The 24,110-nt window shown below is 40.3% G+C and overlaps 1 long non-coding RNA gene across 1 annotated transcript in view; it reads left to right on the forward strand.

Annotated features, from left to right (window-relative positions):
- LOC144471430 (uncharacterized) overlaps positions 1-17,072 on the forward strand; it is a 52,719-nt gene extending 35,647 nt beyond the window's left edge. The window contains exons 2-3 of the long non-coding RNA XR_013494277.1: positions 6,382-6,429; positions 16,845-17,072. This is a non-coding gene — a long non-coding RNA (uncharacterized LOC144471430). The remainder of the gene's footprint in view (positions 1-6,381; positions 6,430-16,844) is intronic.
- Positions 17,073-24,110: the final 7,038 nt, after the last annotated feature.

A 24,110-nucleotide genomic window follows, 5' to 3' on the forward strand; every position in this document is an offset into this window, starting at 1 on the left:
CCAGGCTGATGGCCTCCGGGCCCCGAGGGCTTCTGAAACCTATGAGAGCTCTGCCGTCCTTTCCTCGATAAGCTACGATACCCAGCGTTCGCGCCGCTACGGGCAGCCAAAGTGGAATGAACTGCTTCTTCCCTCCGGATGGAATACTCGTGCTACTCTCTTCGCTTTAATGCACTTTAATTGATAGTGGCCCCGTGGTTCGATTAAAATTAAAGCGATTCTAAAATATACGTTCGCGGCGCGGCCCCGCAACGGAATCATCCTTCGTGCTGTTTTTATTTTTGCTGTTTTTTTCTCTATCCGCTTTCATCCGAGACGGAAAACGCTGAATGTTGAAATTGATTATTAGTACCGGCGTAAAGATTAGATGCAGCCAATTTTTTTTTTACCAGGGCAACACGGCTTGTAATCTGCACGTGCTGGACCGTACGTCTCTTTAACTCTCTATGGCCTGGATTATGTTATCGTTGCTTCCCGGCTGGTATTATTTTATTGTGGATACCGTAGAACCTCGATTATCCATGGTAATTAGGGAAACGCGAATATTCTGATAATGGAACGGTTAATTTCTACTTAATATTTCTACTAAATAACAATTTCATCTCTTGTTTCTCCATCCTTTTCGAATTTGTTAATTATCAGATTTTACCAAATTCTTGCAGTTTCTTCTCAAAACTTGATTGAAGATGAATAGGGTATATTTCAGCAAATTTGAATAACGCAAGAATAATCGAGAGACTGATTACTTATTTGAGTACTATAATTATGTCCATAATGAAGCAAATGATGTCTAAGTATGAGTGATCCACACAAGCAAAAATTGATGTTACTGATAGATGAAACTTAGGCTATCACGGTGCAAGAATTAAATGCGAAAGTAATTCGTGGAGCTTTAATATATAGCAATTATTTCATTATTTACAATACAGTAACTATTAATATAATATTATATTATATTATATTAGGTTATTAAGTATGATTCAACGTTACTCTACAATTATACTGTATTGTATAATCTATGCATTTCATAGTTAATAACTTAATACATTGTACACAATACTCGCCGTGAGCATCGCTGCGATGTGTACGCAATACGCGTCTTGATTAGTCTGTTTTATCAGTACACATCCTGAAACCCCGTTGGATTATCGTCACAATGGGTGGGATTCCGACTCGCAGAAACGCAGAATCAGTCGAATCACCGCGGACCAGGTGGAATCTTTTGTGCGGCCGCCGTGCGGAACGCGCTGCATCATCCATTCGATGGACGGTAGGAAACTATTTTCTCGAGGAAAAACTAGAAAAGACACACGCGTGGATGGTCTTTTAGCGCCGCGATTGCCATAATGGAGAGTCTCCGCGATGGTTGCCTCTTCTCTCCGCATCATTGTCCACCGGTCCGAACGGATTTCATTTCCCCGAGGCCTTGGAACGACTCCCCAGAACAAAAACTCACTTCTGCGTATGCACACGCTCGTTTCGCGAATTAACCATCTGACGGAAGTGAATGCAACTTCTAGGCTTCGCGGCCTCCCTTCCGTTTTCTATGCAGAATTTATAAAATCATCGAAATAAATCGAAACACCCTTTTAACCATTTCAGTGCCAACCGAAAGATTCGCGTGTATTCGAAACTCGTTTGATGTGGTTTAACGCGTTTAGTGCTACGTCAGTCCCCAGGGACTGACAGTGAACTTTCCGTTCAGGCGGCGTCAGTACCTAGGGACTGACAATCGACCTTTCGTTTCGACGATATGGATTCTAAGGACTGTGTCATATAATGACATCTTTTTAGTTTATTGGTTTATATATTTTAAGGAAATATGGATTTTTTAATATCAATATAAATTTATCAGTATTAAGCCTTCGCCTGAGCGAAAAGTATAGCAAAATCGGCGTAGCACTCAACGTGTTAAATATTGTAAAGAAAGCTTAAAATTAATGTTCACTTTAAGTAATATTGGTTTACTGTAATAGAATTCAGTATTTTTAATATTTTAATATTGTAATATTTTAATATTGTAATATTTTAATATTGTAATATTGTAATATTTTAATATTGTAATATTTTAATATTGTAATATCTTAATATTAAAAATACTGAATTTTAATGAGAAATGCGTGTCGAACGAAAAGCTTCGCTTTACCCAGCGGACGTGGTGACTCTGTCGTAGCCAAAGGGTTAAGATGCGACGAAAGTTGACCAACGTGGAAATTCCAGTTCGTCCGCAATAATAACTGTAATTTCTAAGATATAATACCTATACGCGCACGTTTCCCGAAAACGTCTACGGTACCCAAAGTTTGAAACTAGTTCGGGAACTCTTGTCCCAAACTACGAAGCGAACCGTGTTGCCGCGTAGCACGCCCGCGATGCAGAAATCTCGTGAGGATCACTTCCAAGACTGGAATACGACGTGCCGCGAGTACAAACTTCGGGTTGGGGAAGAATGGCAGCTAATCGACCGTGAAATCGTGTAATTCGAGGCGATTAAACTCATGCGTGAAATCTCGTAACTTGTGGGAGGGGGGGAGGTGAGGTAGGAAAGCACGAAGCGTAATCAAATATTTTATGAATTTTCGTGCGATCGAGCGAAGTTAGCCAACCTTGAAGGAAACATTCCGACAATCTAAGCCGTCGATTAATCGCTTTGATGTACTCCGCGTATTTTTGCGCAATTATTCCATTTGATTCCAAAACAACTTTTGCAACAATAAGGTTTAGATTTGAAAAATTGGCAAGTAGTAAAACTGTTGGTAGGAGTCGCACGAATCAATTTTGTATGCATCAAAATTGATTCTGTTAAATAGAATGGAAATACCACGAGCCAGAAGAATTATTTCAAATTTACAGTTAAAATAGCTCCGAGTGCAAAGGGTTAAACACAGGAGGACGCTACGCATTTTTATAGTAAAAACACCCTTGTCTTAAAAATGTCCTATTCGTGACAATTCTCTCCTACATATCATATAGCAAAAAAAAGCGAAAATATTAAGTTGAACAATTTTGTTAAAACTTTAAAAAGCGTTCGTTTTATCATTCTGTAAAATTTAATATTAAATTTTTTTTTTAACCGCACCATTTATTCCATTCACGAATCCGCGAGCTCGAAAATTCGTCTCGCGAAAAAACAGAACGCATCGCCGGTTGTACGCGCGCGCATTGTTGCAAAAGATGGAGCCTCGAAGCGCCGATAAACAACGTGAATCGTCTCGAGGAAGATGTCGCGAAATCCTCCGTTATCATGAAATTTGAATAACGCTCGCGACCTGACGCGGCTTTTTAGATTCTATTCCCGACTCGCCCGCATGTCCGATCCGACGCGGCCCCCTGTCTAATAAATATCCCGAGCGTCGTTTAACCGGGGGAACGCGTCGCTGAATAAAATTCAGCCGGGCATTTCGGACCGGCGGTGAAAAAGGTTCGCGAGTCGACGCGGCGGCGGTGTGTACACGGCTTCGTGGATACACCGCGGAACCAAATGGAAGTTACTAAAGATAGGAGAAAAGAGATTGGGGAAAAGGAAGACGCCCACGTGGCCGCGATAGTAACTCGACTGTCGTGGACGCTCGGTTACGTTTCACCGGGGGATCTTCATTCATCCCGCCCCATAACTCGCCGACGCGACGGCGACGCTCTTCTTCCTGGTGAGAGGAACGAGTTGCGATCGCTAAGAGTTCGTAGAAATTTTTCATTTCATTTAGAATACATCTTTGTTTTTGCTGCGACCACAAATATCCACCATGTATGCGACAACTAGGTTCGTTTATTTAATTATTCATTAATAGGTATAAACTATTTGATACACAAAGTTTATTATACATCATAGCCGATAAGAATATTTAAAGTCAAGGTCGATAGGTTTACAATAATTACTTGCATCAAAATTCGTCTCTTAAAAATGGATGACTTGTTAACAATCAAATTTAATAATAAACTGGTGAAACAGGCGAAATTTGATCTGAACGCGTATTGGCGTTTACAGTACCGGGTGGCCAACATGTGTTGGACGCCAATATGCGCCAACAGTAGTCGAAGGGTTAATGTATGCATCGCGTTTGCGATGTATGTAATTGGAAAGCGATGCGAACGTCTCGCAACTAGAATAGAAACTTCCACGAAATTGGACAGGCGCTGATAGTTGAAAGCAATTAGAAGAAATTCCTTCCGATTGTCTGACGGAGGGTTTAATTAATCGTGGTGGTGGACTCTGACGGTCGAAGGAATCCATAAGATATGGAGGATAGTTTATAATAACTTCGGTGTCCATCAAAGTCAGAAAAGTTGGAGATCGCTCGGCTATGGCCCACTCTCCAAAAGCAATTATGGGGTCAGTCGTCGATCGGCGATCGTCGGAGGATCGAATTAGCCTCGCAAGATCGGCTTAGCCGCGCGGCAGCTCCTGAAATTCGTGTCCCCGGCGTGTTCCGAGTAAGAGCACGTAGCTCGGAGCGCGTTTCGAGGCGGGGATCGTGATCGCCGGTCGAAGGAATTTCTCTAGCGGCGCATTTGAATTCTATTCGCTGCACGTGCCGCGTGCGCTGCCTCGCGGCACGCTGTGCTCTCGCTGCTCGTGGCTCTCTCGCCCCGTTCGTGGCTCACCGGCGAACGCGCAGGGAGCCTCGCGGCAGAGAACCGCTCGCTGGCCAGCAGCAACCGGGGAAAACTGGATTCGCGCTGTCTTATCTGACAGCAGGTAAATTAGAGGAAGGCGCATCACGCGCGCGGCGCTCCAGGATCGATAAAAAGGAAAATACCGGCGCGTGCCGGTTGACCCCTCTGGGTTATCTCGTTCCCCGTTGGTCAACAAGTGCAACAGGTTATTTGACGAAAGAGATCGCGGCCGACCACGGGGAAACGTAATCGTGATTTATGCGCGCAACGCCTCCGGTTTTCCTGAGCGCGGACGCGCTGTAGAACTGTTCCCGCGTTTACACGGCCTCTTCCTCTATCGTCTATCGCAGGGCTTCTTAAACTTTTGTCATTCACGACCCCATTTATGATTGCGAGTTTCTTGACGACCCCATACAAATATAAAAGAAAAATAAATTAATATTTTTTGATGATTTATTTATTAGGCAACAATATACAAATACATATACATATGAAAATATATAGTTTTAGATTTAATTATATTTAATTATATTTGACATTAAAATCTCTCTCGTCCGCAGAATTTTGCTACGCGACCCCATTTGGGGTCGCGACCCATAGTTTAAGAAGCCCTGGTCTATCGCGTCCATGGTCAGGCATTTACCCCGAGAACATGGAAAAATGTCGTAGAAACTGTTCATATTATTGTTGTATCCATTTTAATTAAATAACGAATGAGAAGGTAATTCGGAAAAAATTAAAAAAGTATGCATTATTACCGAAAGGTATGCATTTTAGAACGTTTTTAGTCTTTGCATTCAGAACATTTTCATGCATAAATTATATATTAGAACTTGAACAATAATATGTTTCTGTAAATAGTTTACGTAACATTGATGTAGTAATATCAGGTAATCTGAAAAATGACAGAGTTCTTTAAAATTGCCATTTGATTCAAACAATACGCGTACAAATTCTAACAGATATTAAATAATCGTTTCAGAAATATCTAAACGAAACGACATTAATATAACGTTATATAGCTAAAAATTATTTCGAGAAAAACCAATCTTAATTTTTGCATAGAATTATATAAGAAAAATTTAATTTTTAAGAGTAAAAATATTCAATTCTTTTAATACTTAAGGGTGCGTTTAATCGTGTCGATATTGGAGAGGAAATTTGCATGCTCATAAGTATAGAGATTCACGCGTAACTACGTGTATCCGAACAATTCTTCGATCCATCGATCGAAGATTTGTTCCTTTTGTTCGCGCGAGGCTCATTTCCGGTCTCTCGCTATCACAAAATCGCTTCGCCGAGGCTTCAGCCAGCTCCGCAAGATTAAGGAAACTGGCTCTCGGCAGATATTGAATATCCCGTAACTACATCCCGTGCGCTGTGTTTTAATAAATAGCCGTGGATAGTGATGCATAGTGACTCGGTATAAATAATCGCCGCCGAGTTGAACTAATATATTCACGGCTACCGATCGCACACTGTACATCGCGCCGTTTCGGTATCGCGTCTCGCGTTCGGAACAAACCGAGTACGATGAATTCGAATAAATTCATGATAACTTTGGAGTGAAACCATTGAAATTATTATTGACAATTATTGCAATTATTATTGACAATTATTGCAATTATTATTGACAATTATTGAACTTATTATTGACAATTATTTGTCAATGGTGGTATTTGATGCATAAGACCACACTGTATATTAATTCTCTTCCACGCCGTGCTTTAATTCTACGTGCTAATTTTACTATAATTTCTGTTGCAGATACTTCTTCCCTATGATTGCTGTTACTTCGATAAAAACGAAGCTGCCGTAAGTGCCAAACTAATTAGAATTTATTAGCTTCTTATGAACAATGTAGCAGTATCCTCCAAATCTTTATAGAAATGATTCCACGATTCAATTGCCGTTATTTTCATTGCATTATTCACCTCCGATGCACACGACACGCACTATACCCAAGCACACAGGCGTCTCAAAGTAGATTTCGAGTAAAACTATTTCTCCATCAAATCGAAATAATTGCAAGCAGCTGATATACAGTAACGTGTCATAAAAGTAGAACACCGACGCTATATTTGTTCCTTTTAAAGAAGATTCGGTTTGGCAACTCCGTAGTCACGGACGAATGAAAAAGTATCTCACGTAGTCACGGAGCTAATCTTAATTAACACGATTTTTACTAAAATGGTAATTTTAATTATGCATATAAAATTTAATCTTGTAACTCGTGCGACAACAGTTATACTTTAAATAATTTTTGAAATCTAATTTTTCATAATATAAAGATTATATTGAAACGTGCTGTAACAATTTTAGTGGTGCCTCGGAGTCACCACTCGAGTGCAGAGGGTTAAAAATCAGATCATTTTAATTTCTGTTGGCTGCTCAAACATTGCGATCGGATTATAGATACTGTAACGTTAACCGCGGCGCGACGGAATGCGTTTCGCGTTCGATGGGTGATCGAGTGTGTCGGTAATCCTTTTCCTAGCTGCCAGGAAAGGATAAGAGGGCCGTGGCGGCGGCGGCGGCGGCAGGACAGACAGGTGTATGGTATCCAATCCTTCGTTGCTCCTAATTGCATGCTAATATGCTCCGCTTCGAATGGAAAGGACTTTTATATCTAAACAACCATAGGTTTTTTGCGTTGAATAATGCCTGTGCCTTATCCTTGGCATACTTTTACATGGAAGACTGTGGTATCTCGCTTTTGTAACCTGCGTTTTCGAGAGAAACTCCGACGTAACTGAATCGTTGACAAAAACATTGCGCCTTCGCAATAAATAGTTAATATAATGTACATATAAGAGCGTGATAGAATAGAATTCAGGTTTTAGGTTTTAATTGGTGGAAACGAGCGTAGATTTTATGCATTTATGGAAAAAATGAAAAATATATAACTATTATATTATATAAATAACTATTAAATAAATATTATATAAATATTAAATAAGACAATAAAAAGTTTATTGCAACATTTTACACGCGTCCTTTGGTTTCAACAGATTTCTCTTATAAGCAATAAGGGTACGAATACTTCTGGGACTGCCTGTATATGTGTAGCGTCAAGTGTAAACATATGCTGTGGAAACGTCGCGTCGCGTCGTGTGCAAAACGTAAAAGATTCAAAGTTTCGCGTTAACTTCGAAAGGAAATTCCAGTTCCAGCTAGACCGCGACAGCAAAGTGGTGTTCGCAGTCGCCAAAGCCAAACGGCCGTGTTACATTCTCCGCTTGAGCAAAGTAATAAAGCTCCGGCAACGGTGACTCTCGATACCTGGAGGAAGCAGTCGCTCTTATTCTCGCTATGATTACATCGTTTCCGTCGTTAAGTACTCGGCACCAATCGCACCCTCCTTCGCTCTGCCTCCACTTTCTATAACCCCCGGGTAGAAAATTATAATTTTCGAATTCTCCGGGCATCATCGCTCGTCCGATCCTCATACATACATTCATGGTCCCGGGAGGACGGAGCCTGGCCGGTTGATGACTTCGACGAGTTCATCCCGCTTCCTTCCTTCCATTTCTGCATTAACATTTTTTTTTTTTTCGTTGGAAGTATATTGCTCTAAAATCGACCCTAATCCTTCATCCATGAAATATGGTGAATGGAGTATTACAACTCAATCGTTGGCTGGGGTTATGGAATAAATTGGTGCGTCCATCAGCTATTCGACAAATCAGTTAACTGTTTTCCATAAACGTCGTATTTGGTAGCTTCTTCCACTTCAAATATATTTTCGAAAATTATTAATGATTGTCGCCCGCTTAATTATTATAATTTCGTTCCACGTATTTTGTGGAGCTGTTTTTAACGTCGACTCGAATGATTGATGGAAGACTCCTCTACCTTCAATAATAGGAATTTAAATTCCTGTTGTTTCATCGCTTTTAGGTTATGTTGGGAATATTATTAGGTTATTTGAGACTATGCTAGGAATATTATTAGGTTATTTGAGACTATGCTAGGAATATTGTTAGGTTATTTGAGACTATGCTAGGAATATTATTAGGTTATTTTAGATTATGTCAGAAATATTATTATGTTATTTTAGATTATGTCAGAAATATTCGTCGACTCGTCGGGACGGCCAGTTTTCAGCATACTTCGGTAAAATCTTCGATGACGCATGCTCGGGAGAAGTTGTAGCAGAGCAACTGTTCACGTTCCGTGAATAAATGACTTCCTGAACCGATGAAAGTCTATGCTTGTCTTCGTTCATCGAGCCCGTTATGATCCCCGACTTTCGATCTTCTCCTTTCGTCCTCCGCGGAATTATACAAACGGAATTGCATATCTCTTCTCCTCGGTCATCTCCTCTTCTTTCTAAGACGCGGACGCGGCAATGCAGAATACGGCGTCTTCGTGCCTCTCGTAGATACAGTTCGTGATTTATCGCGTCGTCGGAACGCATCAAGGTTTTCCACCTGTATTACGGCATCGCTGCGCGCCGCTGTCGAGATAGAAGCGATACGGGCGGACCAATACGACGCCCGACAGTAGGTCATCATTCTGACGTCCTAATTAAAGTTTCGCTTCGATTAAATTCACCTCGGTTCCGTAACGTACGTTCAACCGTTCCGTCGAAAAATTAGGGTGTCCCATAAGTTTCTCCCTTTTTTCATGCGAAACGAATACACGACATTTTATTGTGGTTTTATTATGCCATATATGAAGTACCTTAAACTACCTAAAAGCTTGACATAACCTCAAACTTTGTAGTACCTAAAATCTTGAAATATATGTTTAATAAAAAATATATAACATTTCTTGTTGCCTTTGCTAAAAATAGTGGTAAAAAACGATTCTACTATCGCATTCACAGCGAACCAACCCGTTTGGTAGATCTTCTCCATGAATACACGATATTTGTTGTGGATTTATTATGTTATATATGAACCGTTCTGTTTTATAATCCTTCTTCCATCTCTCAGGAAGCCTCCTCGTTATGTCCTCCTTCCAAAATTGTTGAAGCTTATTTGCAAAATATTCATCTAGGTGCGTTTTTATTTCGCTTATGGACAGAATGCATAAACATAGTAAAAATATAATACGAATCTATTCGAAACGTCGTTAATCCCAAAAACGGAGAAGAAATTGCTTCCGTATCATAAATGTTTAGTCGAGCATTGCACCGTAAGTCACGCGCTACTAATCTAGTCCGTTATCTCAGCCAGAAGGCGGCAACATTCTTTATATTTTCATATAATATAAAATATTCCATTTATAGAATAATTTTAAACTGATAGAAATTTTATGAAAAACAACAGTCGCAAAATTCTTAAGAACGCGCGCTAAGAAATGCAAGTTTTTATTATTAAAATATTAAGAAGATATATAGGACATTTCTATAATATTGTTGATATAAATAACTTTGAATAATTGCAACCTATTTTTAATTGGCAATAGTATTTTGGTTATCGTTTATATAATTTTGATTATACAAAGAGACATATGAATTCGTTTGAATTTCAATGATATATTTCCTTTCCACCTGTTCGCTCAATTTTGTCTGCAATTCGATATCGTTATAGTTGTTGATAACTATATATATACAGTTGGCTTTGCTGAACAAGGAATTACATTTCCTTCATTCACAGCGTAGGATTCGTAATATGCTTTCGTTCGTGCAACAACAACGAGGCGGAATTTCTATCTTTTCGACGACATCGCGAACGCCACGCTAGAAGGAAGAGAGAAACGATACAACCGAGTCTATGGTATTATCCTGATACGCACGGCACAGTCCCGTAAGAGGAAAGAGACTGTCCCTATCGGCGCGCGCGCGCGCGCTGGTTTCGAGCGGAAACGAATGATTTATCGAAACACGTAATCTGTCTAATGTCTGATAAAAGGCCGCATAGAAATGTTCATTCAGCGAAAATACAGCTTCGCTGCCTCGCGGAGGCTAAAGCGTATGTTCCACGTCGGAACGATTTAAAAGGGTGAATCGATTACTGTCCCCCCCCTCCACGACTACCATCGTCCCGAGATTAATTACTGACAAACGTACGCAAACATTCGAATATATAATTTCGCGTATGTTAAACACTGCGCGTCGCGGTAAATCATATTCCATGGTATCGAGAGAGACATTCGTGGTATCGCGATACACGAGTAGCAACAAATGTACAGCGATAGTAACTTTTGCCGACGTTAATTTAGTGCCGAAACAGTTTTCGCAAATTTTCGTGAACTTTCTCGTTGATATCGTTTAAGTTATCTATGTCACGGTACGATCGTTTTGTTTTCGATTTTGTAAGCGATTTGATAATTGCTGATATCGAACGCTCCAAGGACTGTCTCAATTTTCATCAAGGTATTAATGAAACAAAGTTTAAATAAATATGTTATCGAAGTGAGATAGAAATATTTAAAAATTCAATAGAATTGGATATATATTGGAAGATATGAAAAACATGCGATAATTTTCGACAGCAAAAACTATTAATAGTTGTTCGCTTTTACTCTAGACTGTGTCATAAAACCGTGCTAATAAACGTAATAATAATATAATAATAATAATAATAGTAATAATAATATAATAATAATAATAATAGTAATAATAATATAATAATAATAATAATAGTAATAATAATAATAATAAAAATAATAATAATAATGAAACAATAAGAGTCTATCCACCGCGTTGACGGAAATGATTAGAGCGTGTTGCGACCATTATCCCGTAGCGGCCGCCAGTCTGCGGGACGATTAACGCAGTTCCCCCTGTAATGAATTGCGTAGGATCGATCGAGGAAGGGAAGAAGATCGGATCCAACTAGTCGGCAGGAAAAGAAGAACAAAGGCTTCGGGGGCCGGTCGAAGCCTGATAATTCCCGTCTGGGTTCCGTGACAACCACGCTAGTTAACGTTTATATGGAATCGAGCCGGCAAGAGTCGGCCGTCGGAGTCGAACAGGTGCACGAATTGGTTCATTCGACGGGGCCCGGAGAGCTCATTCTTTCCTCTATCCAGTTCTCCTTCTTTCCTATGCAGCAGTTCTCCTTCTTTCCTATCCAGGTCTCCTTCTTTCCTATCCAGGTCTCCTTCTTTCCTATCCAGCAGTCCTCCTTCTCCGTTCATCTTCCGTGCACCTTCCAGCATCCCTCGGTCCTTCTCATCGGGCTTCTCGGTCTCTAATTCTCCGGAGGGGAACAAAAACTTAATCGGTTGCTTCCTCTGCCCTCCTTTAGCGAATAGAACGACCCGCGGCTGAACCACGACGGAGGCCGTGACGCGGGAAGAAGGAGCATAAAGTGACACGCGCACACACACACACGGCCGTGAAATTAACTTTTTCAGGGAGAAAAAGTTGATCCTTTTTCTGGCGTTTTTTCGGAGGCCGAAAAGCAGATTTGCATCGCGTTTGGTCCCGAAATTGGAATATCTGTCGCCCCGAATTTCAGCGTTCTTGGAATTTGGTGTTTTGGAAAGGAAATTTAGAATTTTACATTTTGACTTGTGTACTTCTCTTCAAAAGCGGACACCTGCGGATTTAGTGTGAATCTATGAATTTAGTATGAATAATTTCTCACTCGGTTTGGGTAACATTTTATGCTCGGCGTTAAGTTTTTTCGTACTGTCGATGATACACATTGAAATAGAATCAGAAATGCTAGTAGATTAAACTAATTAGTTTACTTAAACGGATGCTAATGTTAAACGCATTTTCGCTAAGGAAAAAGTTGCTTTAACCCTTTGCACTCGAGGCCATTCTAGCTCTAAATCTAAAATAATGTCTTACAGTATTTTCATTTTGTATTTTATATATATATATACGAAATTTATTCTCGTGATTCATACTAACAGTTAACAATTTTTCTAAAATTAAACATTGTTGCTATAAAAATGATTTTGAAAGGCGAAAGAACAATATTAGTGGTGCTTGAGAGTCACCGTTCGTGTGCAAAGTGTTAAACTACTTCAGGAATCGGTTATGAGTGACTTTTGGAACACCCTGTATAACAATATAATGTTGGTAACCGTGGCCCTCGCCTTACGGCCGTACAATTTGAATCCCAACACCGAAAACCGAGTCGAAGCAAGCGGATGCTCGCCATATATATACATACACCGAAGAAGCCTGGATCTCCTCGTCGCTCTGTATCTATTAAATCAGCAGTTGAAACCGGTACAACGAGTTTCTTCTTCATTTTCTAAATCGCATCGAACGAAAATTGACCGAGGAATGCTACCACAAATCAGATTCGAGCGAATTTTTTTATCGGACAATTACGTCGTTGATTGTCGGTGGCGCTGTGTGCGCCGTCTCGTAAAAATCGAGGAGGCCGCGCCTGGTGTTGCGGGCACGGGTCCGGGGCGTTGGGTAGAGCGAGAGCGAAGGAAAAGGGAAGGAAACGAGAGGAAGAGAAAAGGGAAGAAGAGAAGAGAAACGAAAAGAGTTGAGAAACGAAAAGAGAAGGAAAGGGAATAAAAGGAAATAAGGCGGGCAGAAATCTAGCCGGAGGGAGGGGGGAATCTTTCGAGAGGCGCACGATCAGGATTACCTTCGCGGTGATCTTCGTATCCAGTAGCTATAAGCAACCGCCGTTCGTTTATGCGGCGTGTCTCGAGCGTGTAGGTGCAAGGAGCCGATCGCGCGCGGTCGCGACTCCCCGTGTTATTAAACCTTTGCACTCGAATGGCGACTCCGAGGCACCACTAAAATTATTCTATTGCGTTCGATAATAATTTTTATAATTAGTTGAGATTTATTTATATATTTTAAATATAGTTGAGATTTAAAAAAATGTTTGAATAGTGAAATTGTTGCTATAAATCGCAAGAATCAATTTCGTAAGCGTAAAGGTGCACTTTATTGTACAGAATAGAAATACCATGAGCCAGAAGAATTATTTCATATTTTTTAGATAAAATGTCTTCGAGTGCAAAGGGTAAAACCCCTTTCTATACTTTGACGAGTCGGGCACGCGACGAAAATTTTTACCTTCGTGAAGATTCGATTTTATCTCAATAAAAAATACTCTAAGTAAAAGCTATAATTATAAAACTCATTCGCTAAAAACTAGTATTATAGATATTTCGCGACGATATATAACAAGAAACCAGCACCAGAATACGCAGCAACAAGCCGACCAGAGCGCGTTTCGCTAAAATCGAATCCGATAAATATGCACGCCTCGTCCGGTTGTAATTGCAACGCCGTCGTGCGCGAGGGTATCGGTATTCAATTAATGGAACTAGAACGCATTTCGCGAGGAGAGAAACGGCGGTCGGGAGGGGGTTAACTATTTGCCATAAATAATTACCTAACATGGAAGCCATTAAGGCTAGAACGTAATGTACATAAGGGAAGAGGATAAATTGAATATTAATACAAGACTGTGACGAAGGGAGAGGATGAACGCGACAAAGACGCGAACGATCCTGTACCAATAAATAACGTTGAAACATAATACACGAAGGAGATAACTCGTCTAACAGGAATGCCACGCGGGTTTTGTCCCGGGCAACGTAAGAATACGTTGATCGCCGGGGCTCTCCGCGATTTTTTTCGCCGGGACTCTTCGCTAGGGTTCCCCTTACCAGAAATAGGCACTTCGGAGATCTAGATAGATGCGGCGACCATTTAACACGGCTCGGACTATCCGGCGTCCAATCTCTGAGATTGTTGACGCCGCCGTGACCGCCGCCGCGCGAAGTCGCATCCTGAAATCGTGGATGATTGCAAACTAGCAAACCCTCGCGCTAGCGGACAATTTTTCCCGGCGCCGCTTCGCAACGCTTCGCAACGCTTCGCGCAGCTCCGCGCGAGCAAGATGGTAAAGTGAGAACAGTTAACCGCGCGAAATTTACGGCTCTATTGACGGTGATTAATGGGATAGTTCAATCTATTTATAATTTGGCGTTGGCCGCGGACGGGCAGCGGGGAGGGGGATCCGATGCGAGTCACGATTCCGTATCCTTTCAGGGGAGGATTTATGGAATTGACGCGACCGCCTTTCCCGGGTTAATTATTTTGTCGCGAACAGCCGCTCGTACGTTATATTTGTTACTTCGCGCGCGCGGAAGAACTTTCTCCGTCGTAAAAGTCTTGTCGGAAGGGCCGCGTAATTAGAGATGCGGATTAGACTTTTTAACCCTTTGCACTCGAGTGGTCGTGCACTGGTTCATTAATAGTTGTTTGCAAGTTGCAATAATAATCAACTGTTCGCAGCAGTTGTTTATATGGTTTTATTTAATTACTACGAGCGAACGCTTCTCTACTAAATATTGTATAATCTGATGTAATTAATTTTATTCAATTTTACAGTAGTTGAAGCCTGCGACTGACTCATTTCGTTCGTCAAGACTTCTACGCCTATGCGCTAGACTCTTTGCCAATGTACCACCTCGCGTAGTCGACTTTCTTCGCTGCGCCGGGCGCGCTACCCGGCTTTCCCCTATCTTTTTTAAAACAAGTTGGCATTCGATTTCAAGAAATCGATCTAAATATTGGTGTAACATACTTACGCCCGTATACAGAATGCGTTCACTGTCGAGCGCGCGCACGCGAATTGTATAGTTAATGCCGACTCGTCTGAGAAACGTCGATGGATGCACTGTCTGTCTACTTATTGATGGAAGCGTTGTCGACACGAATCCGGCGGAAGTCACGCGCGGGAAAACTGCCTCTTGGTTGGCCGGCCGATTATCTTTTCTGATCGTTCGACGTGAATGAGAAACTGTGAACATAACGCGAACATGAGCAGTTTGAAAAATAAAAAACACGCTGACAAGTTACTCAAAATTATATAACTATCTTTGACTGTTTGATTGTTGGGTAATGATGCGATGTTTAAGAATTTTTTATAAACGTAAAAATTGAGGGGTCACGAAAGGGAAGATTGAGAGAACTCAGCGAAATCTCCATAGATAATCCGGGAATGTTTTCCGAACCGATACTTCATTTTCCTATCGAGATATCTTAACAATCAATCGTTTAAGATCGATAATTTTATGAGATAGCGGTAATGCCCCGGTTTAATGCCAAAACAAAGAATCTGGGGGCTGTCGTTTCGACGAATTTAGTCTCAGTAGCGTTTCATCGATTAGTCATAACAGCTCGTTTCGCTACAACCCCCCCTCGATCCTGCATAAATCCCATACCGTTCCGTGCGTGCCGCCCGGAATTCATTCCCGACCCCGAGCAACGGTGCTGCCTCTTCTTTTTCTGAAAATTCCGTCGCTCGACGTCCACGGAGTCTGGGCCAAGACATGCTCGAGGACCGTCTACGATCCCGATGCAGTAGACTCGCCGTGCAGAAATAACGCGTAGGCACAAAATAACCAGCTCGAAAACGGAAAGGGTACCCGCGGACCGATGCGGTAAGGACGAACGATTAAGGTTCGGAAGAGCGAAGAAGACGCGTCAGAAAGCAAAACGACAGACGCGAGAATACGTCTGTAAATTCGATAAGAGATACAAAAGCGTTTGCCGGAAAGGTTTCGAGGGAAAAAAGTCGCGGAGAAAGCGACAAGAAAGAGAGAGAGAGAGAGAAAGAGAGAGAGAGAGAGACCCATTTCGCATTCTGCGGAGAACTAGTCAGCGGCTAACTATAAGAGAAGCTAACTATAACTCGGAGTCTCTACCCCTCAGGTGGCTATTTCCAGCGTTCCGTTTGTCGCACTGCCAATCCCCCCTCTTGGTCTCTCTCGTCTACTTTCCTCCCTCTCTTATTACCCTCTCCGTGCTCCGAGTGCTATGGTCGCGCGAACGCCCCGTGTTTCCGCGGCGTGCCGTCGCATCGGTCGCGTAAAGTCGAAAGAACGCGGTGTTACGCCGCATCGGCCCCCATCCCTATGTATTAGGATGTCCCATATGTTTCTTCCCTTTTTTTCATGCGAAATGAATACACGATATTTGTTCAGGATTTATTATGTTATATATGAACCGTTCTGTTCTATAACCTTCTCCCATCTCTCAGGAAGCCTCATTATGCCCTCTTTCCAAAATTGTTGAAGCTTATTTGCAAAATATTGTGCGTTTTTATCGCGTGTAATGTATTTCAATATTTCGATATTTCAATATTTCAATATTTCAATATTTAATATTTCAATATTTCAATATTTCAATATTTCAATATTTCAATATTTCAATATTTAATATTTCAATATTCGATATTTCAATATTCAATATTTCAATAATCATTGAACTCTAATAGTAACCAGAAAACGGTAATAATCGACAAATTCACTATGGAAAATAATTTGTGTTTCAGATTTATTGCCAGAGTAAATGTAGGACGAGAACAGCTATTAAAGATGCTATAAACTGCTGGTTATTGGATTCTCTTCGAAGTAGAAGTATATTGTGAGTACATTTCAGGTATAACATTATTAACATATTTTATCGATGGACGGTAATCATTACCAATATTTAACTCCAACAAATGTAGAAGAGATTGAAATGAACGTTTGCGACTAACAAAATATAGGCAATAGTGCAGAGTTCTAACACTTTTTACTATATCTCGAACACGCAACGAGTATCGAGTTTCGCATATTCGCGAAGAATATCGATTACCGTGTCTCATCGCTTAGGGGTTGCCGAGGACATAGACTCGGAGAACGACGGAAATAAAGCTTATCGACTGCACTATATAAAAGTTTTATACAATAGATCTTATGACATTAACGCGTACAATCAAGGATATAAGGAAACACGGAAGAATCGTGGCGCACATTGACAAGCTAATAAATAGTCCGCGGAACTTTCTGCAGAAATTACAAGAAACGAGAGTCGACTATCTCTTCTCTTAATAGTTTGAATATTTTTATTATTTAAAGATGTCATGCTTCTGTTCTTTTATTTTATCTTATGTTCGTTCTATCTTAAATATTCGTTCTATCTCTAATATAATAAATGTAAGTAAATTGAAAATATAATATTAATTCAAAATAAATATATACTACTTGATTATAATTATATATTTTACTTCATTACTAGATTGGCAAAGCAACGATAGTGTCGGAGTTATGAATTGAAATATTACAAATAGAACCGCGCGGTATGTAATAATAAGTGTTAACAATAAATCTTCTTCTTCGGTAGAAGAATATTGAGAAAATTGTAAAGTTAAGATTACTTTTAAGTATTATAATCTATACGCGTGGTAAATTACATCGAATTACTATTAATAATTACGAAGTATTACTTAGGAGAGTGAGTTAATATTCATATCAGGAACAACACGTCTTCGGTTGTCCATATTTAGCCCTGCAATTATTATGGTATGACGTGACGTCTGGGTCGCTATTGGCGCATTACGTGTCACAGAGCGATGTTCACACGACACTGATGATTCTCGCTGCTTGCAAGTAAACAACTTATGAATGGAGTGACAGGAAACAGTAGAGCTGCATGAATAATTGTCAATTAAGGAATTGTACATGTTATGTACATAAATTGCTTAACAAAACGAAGCAGAGTAATTACTTTTTCTTTATCCGTTCTTACAATTTATCGAGTAGGTTTCTTCTCACGCTGTGGCTTTATATTTAAATATTATTTTAAATACTTTCGATTATGATTCGATTTAACCCTTTGCAGTCGGGACAATTTTAAGATTAGATCCAAAATTGCTATTTCGACCAGCTGTAATATAGCACTTAGTATAATTTATGCATGTGAAATTATTTTGATTTTGAATTAATTATTAGAGTTTTCTTCAAATATCTTTAGACAAATAATAATACCTAGAATGTTTATTATAAAAAAAGGAAAAATTATAACAAACTCTTAATCTCCCGTCGCATCCATAAATATTAAATAAGCTAATAAAAAGTTTATTGCAAAATTGTACACGCGTCCCTTGATTTCAACAGATTTCTCTTACAAGCAACGAGGGTACGAACACTTATGGGACTGACTGTATAGATATAGACCAGACTCGCGCACAGGCGCGGAGTGCTCGCGCAGAAAAACACGCGCTCGCCGACTTTGCGTGGCACTTCAATTACGGGGGGATTCGTAGCAGATCGAAGATCCGCGGGGTCAGTGCACGGATCTATTTCCACAACTTTCAGTCGCTTCTGCTCTGGCTAAATTCTATTATTTATTTACGGCCGGGCTTCTCTATAGGGCTTGAGAAAGCGGAAAGTTCATCGGGACGACTTCTACGGCTTCGAAGATACCAGCGATTATCTCGTTGATCTTCTCTCTACGAATGAATTTTCAGCGAGGAAACTTTAGAAGCGTCGACAAATTAGAAAAACACGACCTAAGTACTTTTTATCAACCCACTTTATTCTCTGCAACGACACGTTTCAAAAATATTAGCGTACACAGATTTTCGCACAGTTTGTTTCAATTACAAACATTTTCTGGATTTTATGTTTTTAGGATGCGAATTTTCATGGTGAAATAACTACGTAAAAATTCGTAATAATTACGTAAAATTCACGTCGTTCGCAAAATGGAAAACGGTGATTGAACAGAAAATTTTGTTTTTATTAAATCATATAAACTAGACTAAATAACATCGAATGGAATAAAATTCTCGTAAAAATGTTGCTGTTATTTATGAAAAAACTCGATAACTTAGAAAAAAATTACAACAAAAATTTACGGTTACGAAACGATAAATTCGACGGAAGATTTGCAGTTCCCGAGTCCCAAGAATTCGCGGATAGTGGTAAAAGTCGATAAGTATCCTATGCTCGCAGTTTGTCAAAACTCTCTGTGGTCCGTTGGTATATCGTATCGTGGGCTGTGCATTAGTAGCTACCGCGTTCGCTGTCTTGGTTATCTTGGGTCGGCTGGTATTTGATTGCCGGCCGCCGCGTGCCGCAAGAATGCGGACTTGTAATGATAACGCGCCGTTCATTTAAATTTCATGCATTTAGCCGTAGTTATGCGCGACGGTAGCGTTGTTCCGTTTTATCTCTCGGTTACCGTTTTCGGTGTTCGTCGCCGAGTTATGCGGATGATTGAGATGTCTCGATAGCGACGAAAGAACGTTTTCGTACGACAATGATTATTTACGATACGAGTCGTTTTACTTAAACGTTGTAAATTGTCCCACTGTGGTTCCCTCTGGTAGTAATTGACTATAGTGATTATGTTCGAAATATCCGTGAAATAATGCTCGACGAGACAGAGAAATTCCTACGATATCAAGCGAATCTCCGTGCTCTATTTAACGACCGTCCCGCGAGTAGACAGAGCTCTCGTTGAATCGATGGTGCCCCATGCCCGCGCTCGCGCGCGCGCGCCGCAAGAAGTCCCGCTCGAAGACCGTCTAATTACAGTCGGCTCTTTAGGGATTAAGTTCGCGTTTAAGTTTTTCATGCAGCCTTGGCCGGGCCCCGTTCGTTTCGCGACCGAACAGGCACTGTGATTAAGCGACCGACGCGATTAGAGTCGATCTGAATTAACCAAGGCGATTCGTGGGGCCGTACTGAAAAACCAACGTTCCAGACCCCGAACGATGTTCCACGGACGATCAAAGGATTGCGTGCATCCGGCGCATCAATTGGAACAGAATTTTTCCGTGGTTTCGATTACTTTAACTCGACCCGCGAAGATTGGCTCCGGTTTAGGTAATTGTTTCTTTCCTGGAGAGGCTCGCAGGTTAATTGTTCTACAAGGTGTCGCGAAATTGTTTGCACAACTCGTTTCAATTACTTTCGAAAGCGGAGAGTTTGGAAACAATATTATAATATTTAACAATATTACGATATTATAATATTATAATATTTAACAATATTACAATATTATATTTAACACTAGATTGCCTAGGCAAGTCATTTTGACTGCTTTTCAATTTCAATTAGAAGAATAATTATGTAAATAATGACACAGCTTCTTATAATTTCGTGACTTTTTCTACAACATATAAATGCGTTTATAAATCATTGTTGTTGCCCTCCCCCCCCCCTCCTTCATTTCCGGTATATATATATGTGTTATACCTATATTGCCGAAAGCACTCATTTTCCCGTCTTCAAGTTCCCGTCTTTCTAGTGTTAATATTATAATATATATATACAATATTATATTATATTTAACAATATTATTCGGACGACGGATAAGAGATAAAAACTATCGAACAGCGCTTCGAAAATTAATAGATCATTGAAAATTACAGGACTCGCGCGACGCTGCTTACTTATGTTGTTCCTAGCAATAAAAAGAGAGGCGGCGGTGGAGGGTGGGGGGGGGGGGGGGCTGTATTCTACAGGTGAATAAAACGCTGCAGAAAACGTAGATCGTTATCCGGCACTCGATTAACATAATTAACGATTGGAATACGAGGCATAAAGCTACTTACACACACACAGTAACGATACGAACAACCTTAACCCACCGGCAACGCAATCGTTTGGAAAACACGTCATAATAACCGGGTAAAAGAGCCGATTATGCGAACAAACGATTGGAAGCCGTTCTTCTCGATTGGAAGATTATTCGGAATTTTATTGCTACATTGCCGGTTGGACAAAAGAAAAAATGGCCAGTAATTCATAACTTTCGTCATCTTTGCTCTACAGTCAAGGTTCAAGTTCTCCTTTGATTCGAGAACAAGAACGCTGGTAACGCCGCGGCTGTGTAATTCAGGGGAAAGGAAAATCACATCGGTGTTGCAACGCGAATTCGATTCACGGTCGAACAACTTGCCTGTAAAAGCAACGAAATTCCAGCCGCGATCTTTATTGCGGAGCCTGAGCTGGCGAACCCGAGGCGGCGGTGTTTCTTTTAAAGAAGAATTTCAAACGTGCGACGTATATATTTCCTTTGAGGAATTTTTAGTTTATGCAATTCTAGAGTAAGGAAATATATCGGTTCGTCGAATTTGTATTTGTAAAACGATTCATAAGTTTCAGTGTTCAGTCATGAAAAATTTAGTTACGAAAAAATTTCTCCATTTCTATTTTATCGTTTTATGTTGGAAACGGCGATAGTTCGTTGCTTTGAATTTTTATTCTCGTCTCGGACACGAAGACGAAATAACTTTCGAAGCGATTGGACAAAAAGTGAATAATCATATTTTCTGCTTGAAATCGAAGGAAATTAAAAGATATTTCGAATTTTTGTGGCGTTAGTTTTATTATACTATTATTGAAAAATAATAATAATTTCCGACTGTGAATAACATTTGCGACACCCTGCATACTTTACTGCTACAATTCTGCATTGTTTTCACCGCGCAATTAGCCTTTCAGACTACCAGCATATAAAATCCTTTACGAAGTCGAGTTAGATTTGAATATTTGCTTTCACTCCTCGAATGCAAATCGTCTCGCATGCGAAACATCGATAACACGTACCCGACAATTACTCAAACCTACTGTAAAATTTATTAAAATATCATTCATTTTCTATGGTTGAGCATGCGAAATTAAATTCCATGTAATTCTCTTGCACGAGTACTATACCGCTCCCTTTAAATATTCCACGACCCAAATATTTAACAGAGGAATTGGAATTTAATTGCCGCAGAAACGGAATTCTACAGAGCCAGAAATATTTGCTCCGTGCTCGCGACGCCCAGTTGCCAAACTGAACGAGTCTGGGACATTTAAAGCATACACTGCCACCGATATATGTACGATGCCAGTTGAATACAATATACGAATCGTCGAACCGAGGTTCTATAAAATTCCCTTTCAAGTGTGATCATACATTGAATTGCAAACGAATTGTTGATATACAATGAGTGAAAAAAGTATTCGCAAATACTTAATAATAATACCTAAATACTAAGTATTAACTAATTATATATTAAGACTAACTTAAATATATTTCCATGACTAAACTGTTGGTCTTTGAACAAAACCAGTCTAGTCATTTCTATCATAAATGAGTTTTGTTTCGTATTATTTATAACATCGAAGATCCCCGCGAAAAACGATTGCGCAAGCGAACACGTAATAAACGATCGTCGATTAGAAATCTCGGATATTTTTCAAATTACAGGACTAATAAGAATATCGATGTACGAAACCGCGGAGCGTATAATGCTCGAAAATTATAGTCGTAACGAGCCGCGTTTGACGAGGGTCGGGGAAAGCTAAAGAAACGTTCATAGCGCGTTATGTCATGTTCAATGCGAGAAATTTAAGGCGCCGAAGCGCGGACCCCGGTGTGCTAGAATGCCGTGCCCGGGTATAACTTTTTTTTTGTTCGGAATAATGAAGGCGTAACTGAGGAGGAAGAGTAATGCAAACGAAAGCGGGCGCCGCAATCCGACTCGAAATAATTGCTGCGCGGAGATCGATGTGGAAATGTAAAAATCGATTAATATTCTGCGGCGCGTTTTGCACGAGGAATGTTGGTTTCGCGATGCATTGTTGCGCCGAGGAATCAGCGCCGAAAAAAATTCGTTTATTCCTATCTTTCTAATTAACGAAAGTTCGCTGTTCACTTTATGTTAAACGGTTTTACAAAGCGAACATGCATCGCGCTTTAATATACGATATTTTAGTATATGATATATTATATGTACGATATAATATATATACGATTATTTATAACAATTACCGTTGTGATGTGCATTTTCTGCGAAGCGATACACTCGTATAGTGATAGACACGACTATTGAGTTTTGTCAGGTTATGTCATTCGCATTCTGTACCGTTTCGAATTCATATCTTTCTGACGTAGAAAAATATGACGCCCGTTTGAAAAGTAGAAGTTGTCCTTCATTTTGTGTATCATTTGCTACAGTAAATATAACTCAAGAAATCTTTATACCAAATCGAGTAAAATATATGAAACATCAGTTACCATTGAACGTCCATAAAAATCGTTCGTTGCGATTGATTTCTAAGTATATTATACGAAACGATTTGTATAAACAAGCTCCGCAGCTTCGTTCCAAAAAGGTTATCAAAATCAAAACACAGAACCAGCATCAATAATATCGAATTTACTTACATTGGTTCAGTGAATGCAAAGCACAGCCGATGGGACGCGGCGGTGTTTTCTGTACACGCGAGGAACACACAAAGGTTACAAACGAGAGCCGACTCTCGCGCTCCCATTGATCGTGCAACGGACCGTAATTTTTCCAGGATTAATTTCACTTTAATTTAGCCGGTTAACTGGCCGACTTCAAGGTATGCAACAAACGTTTCTCTCCTTCTCCCCCTCCCCCCTCCTATCGAACGTCACGGTGTATATATCGCGACACCTCCTCTCTCTACAGGCAACGAGTGAAAGTACAGAATTCTTGCGGCCGGGTTTCAGCCGAGGGCTCGCGTCTGAAGAGGCTTACGCAATGCGTATGGTAACAGGTGTATTAACTGTGTAATAACGTGTCCAGCGGATTGGTGCTCGTTCGCACTTGCGTATCAGTCATGATGTTGCAGTACGGCCGAAAAATCTCGCGCGAACGTAACGAGTTCTGATTGCTCGATAAACAGATGCCGGAGTGTCCTACATAAAAACCTATTTTTAATAACTCTGCTGTTGATTTATAATTTCGATTCATTTTCTACAAATTAAAATCCTCTTATAGCTCCAAAAGTATTATAACGCTATA

This window comes from Augochlora pura, chromosome 6 (genome assembly GCF_028453695.1).
Source record: "Augochlora pura isolate Apur16 chromosome 6, APUR_v2.2.1, whole genome shotgun sequence".
Taxonomy (NCBI): Eukaryota; Metazoa; Arthropoda; class Insecta; order Hymenoptera; family Halictidae; genus Augochlora; species Augochlora pura.